The sequence below is a fragment of the Eschscholzia californica genome, unplaced genomic scaffold (genome assembly GCF_041429995.1).
Source record: "Eschscholzia californica isolate CP2 unplaced genomic scaffold, dmEscCali1.0.p SCAF_1, whole genome shotgun sequence".
NCBI lineage: Eukaryota > Viridiplantae > Streptophyta > Magnoliopsida > Ranunculales > Papaveraceae > Eschscholzia > Eschscholzia californica.
In genome coordinates, this window is record NW_028238198.1 from 76,426,474 (window position 1) to 76,429,728 (window position 3,255).

The 3,255-nt window shown below is 33.5% G+C and overlaps 1 long non-coding RNA gene across 2 annotated transcripts; it reads right to left on the reverse strand.

Moving 5' to 3' along the window:
- Nucleotides 1-451: 451 nt before the first annotated feature.
- Nucleotides 452-3,035, reverse strand: LOC147569280 (uncharacterized). Of its 2 annotated transcripts, none has more exons than XR_015231229.1 (5): nt 2,664-3,035; nt 2,432-2,508; nt 1,901-2,123; nt 1,524-1,670; nt 452-917 (listed from the first exon to the last, which is right to left on the reverse strand). It is a non-coding gene; the product is annotated as an uncharacterized LOC147569280 (long non-coding RNA). The 2 variants fall into 2 exon arrangements; XR_015231228.1 differs by having other exon boundaries at nt 1,901-2,213.
- Nucleotides 3,036-3,255: the final 220 nt, after the last annotated feature.

Consider the following 3,255-nt stretch of genomic DNA (forward strand, 5'->3'; position numbering starts at 1 on the left):
TAAAATTATTACAATATAAACTCAAAGTAACAAGTGAATCATCACTGAAATTTTTTACCCGTCATACTAACTTAACCCCAAAAGTTATCTCCTTTTATCTAAAGAAGACTCAAGTCATACAAATCAAAGAACTCTTATGTTTCTTGTTATTGTTTTTTTTCCTTCACTAAACACCAACAACGCATTTGTGATTCTTAGCAGTAAACATATATTTCGAGAGGGATCCACGATGATGAATACGAGTTTATGCTATGAAGAAACCAAATGTAAAGAAAGATGAACTTCAATAATACATATAGTTAACATTAAGAGTCACCCTTCCTCGTCATTTTTTTTTACTCAAACCAATGAAGAATGAAAGGAGTTTTGCTGAATAATTTGCCTACTAAAACTACTGACATAGAGATTGTAATCCTCTACATTGAAGAAAAACCCGAACATAACTTCAAGGTAGTAAAAGAATATTGCATTAAAACTAACGTTAAACATCAAAAATTATTGCATCATAAAAAAAAGGCAAAATGATGCAAGTACCTGGAAATACAAAATCTAGATTAATTGAGGTTTTTCATCGAACAAATGGAACTCACAATACATGATGTTTCTAAACCGTCCTACCGTCGAATACAACAATTAGACTGCTCTCTTAAGATGTGCTTTCTCCTAGACATTCCCGGGTCGGTCCTTTCGCCTTTGATTAGGACGTTTTCGCATTTCATCTAAAAAAGGATCTAAGCTAAATAATGCTTTTCTCTTCCTAAAGCCAAAGAGCAAGAGTAAAGTATTCCAATTTTAAGAGCTTAGCTGAGGCCCCTTCCTAATGTAATGTCATGCCCAACCAATGCCGAATCCAAGACCTGGCTCACGCTTGAAAGCTAGAACTAGTCTTCTCCCCACTGACATGTATAACAAAATGCCTAACATAAAATCAAATTAGTTAGTTGTAACTTGGAACGACATATCAAGTGACCAAATATAGTATAATATGAATATCATGCGACCCGAAACAGAGAAGCCTATAAATAACCTCTTGTGTCAAATACTATTGCCATTATAGCATGAATCCTAAATTGAGAAGTGAAACATCAAGTACAAATATCCACTGATAACACAGACAAAATTGTAATTAACTCATTGAATATTTTTCGATTCGCTTACTCCCGACTAACTATGGTTATACAAAGGATTTGAATTATTTTACTAAATGAAACTATGGTGGTAGTAGTTTTCAGCCTCATGGCGGTAGTGACAATGGCTTTAGTAGTGTACGCATCCAACAAATATGTGCTTATTGTATTGGTGATAGAGTGATTTTTCTGCACACATTGAATAACCAAATTGATGACCTATTGTAGTTATAAACTCTCAATCTTTAAAATCTTAAAACTTATAAACAACATAATTCCTAGTAGTCTTGTTGTTGATGTTTCTGCTGTTGAAATATGTAAAGCAAAAAAAGTTGGAGAAGAAGTAGTATATATAAATGCTTAATGACCCACAAAGGAGATAAACATAAACCTCACCTTTCCTCCGGGAAGGCTCCATTGGCATTAGTGCAAACATGAGGACAGTTAGTGCTCAAGGAACAATCTGCATCGACACCAAGCTGCTTTAGATCCACAACCAAGTCCAATCTCTCTCTCATTTCTGGGACTCCATCAAGCACATAACTGTATTAATTGAAATTTAAGAAAGTGGGCAGATTAGATTCTTAATGAAAACATAACTGTTAATTTTCATTCAGAACACACACACACACACACTCTTTATGTGTCTTCAATAGGTTAGTGGGCTCGATCCCAAAATAAGAACGACACTTTTAAAAAAGTATCGATTTCTCAATACAAATCCTCTTCTGATTATATCTTTATCTACAAGTTATTAAGTAGAGACACAAAACCTGGCATTTCCACCGACAACAGTAATCGTAGAAGTCAATGGATGCATTGTTGTCTCAGCATTCCCCAAGAAAATCTGACCTTCCTCTTACTTTTTCTCAACAGGAAATTATCCACTGCAACCTTCTACAATCGCATTTTTATTCTCTTTGTCATCTTCAACGCATAAGCCAAGTACTTCCAGAGCACAACCGGTAACATTTCTAAAACTTGTTGAGTTCCAGCCTATGTAACATTTCGTCAAACACCTTATGAGTATTATTGTAAAACTTGTTGATTTCCAGCCCCTCTAACATTTTGTCAAACACCTTATCACTATAATTCCATTAAACAGTAATTGAAGAAAAAACATTAATGGAAGAATAACAAATTAATGGAAGAAAAACACAAAGTGAAGAAATCTAGAACAATATAAACTTTAGAACACAAAATTACCATATTTAATCAATGAATAATAAAAAGGGCGAACATGAAAGATATAATTGATTCCAATTTGAAAGAGAAAGATGAGATTAACAAATTCAAAGTCATACCTTAATTATGGAGTTTAATTCGTTTGAAAGTGATTGGTAATTGAAGAGAAAAATGTAATGATCAGTTGATTCCCGAACTTTGAAAAACAAAAATAAATTAAGTTAGGAACAGGAACTCATGTTAGGGTTTCCACATCTTCCACCATAAAAGATGTTTTTCCTTAGACAAGAACAAGAAATAGTAAAAGAATAAGAAATTTGAAGCACGGAAGAAAATGAAATCATCATAAACCTAGACGAGATTGAGAAATGAAGAGTTGAAGTAAAGTTTTGAAATTGATTGAACACTATCACATTTTGTTCATTTGCTCCAAATTAAGTCCATCATCTTCTTGTATCACATGTAGAAACCTGGCATTTTGTTCATTTACTCCAAATCAATTGAAATTGATGATGCTGAAGTGAGTTTCTGTGGTAGAGAAGTCGAAGAGAAAGAAACGACAGTGGGAGAGCAACTGATCGTGGATGAAGAAGAAGCATCGAGGGGAGGAGAAGGGTTTTGGTTGTCACATTAATTTTGAAATAAAATCCACATTAAAAGAGGATGGTTGGCACTCGTCAATGTGGCAACCCAAATCAGCATCCAACTCAGCAATAACAACATTAATTTTGTCCTAGTAAGCTTGTCCTAGTCACAACCTTTATGTTTTGTTATATAGATTGAAATTACGTTGTAAATGCTATCAGTACTAAGGTTATCAATTTTCTTAACGAATGAGCTTAAGAGATGAGAAAAATTAGGGCAATCGATCAACAATCTATTAAAAGAAATTATAGAAGTTCGAGATATCATTCATGAACTGAAACAATAAATCAAAGAAAGT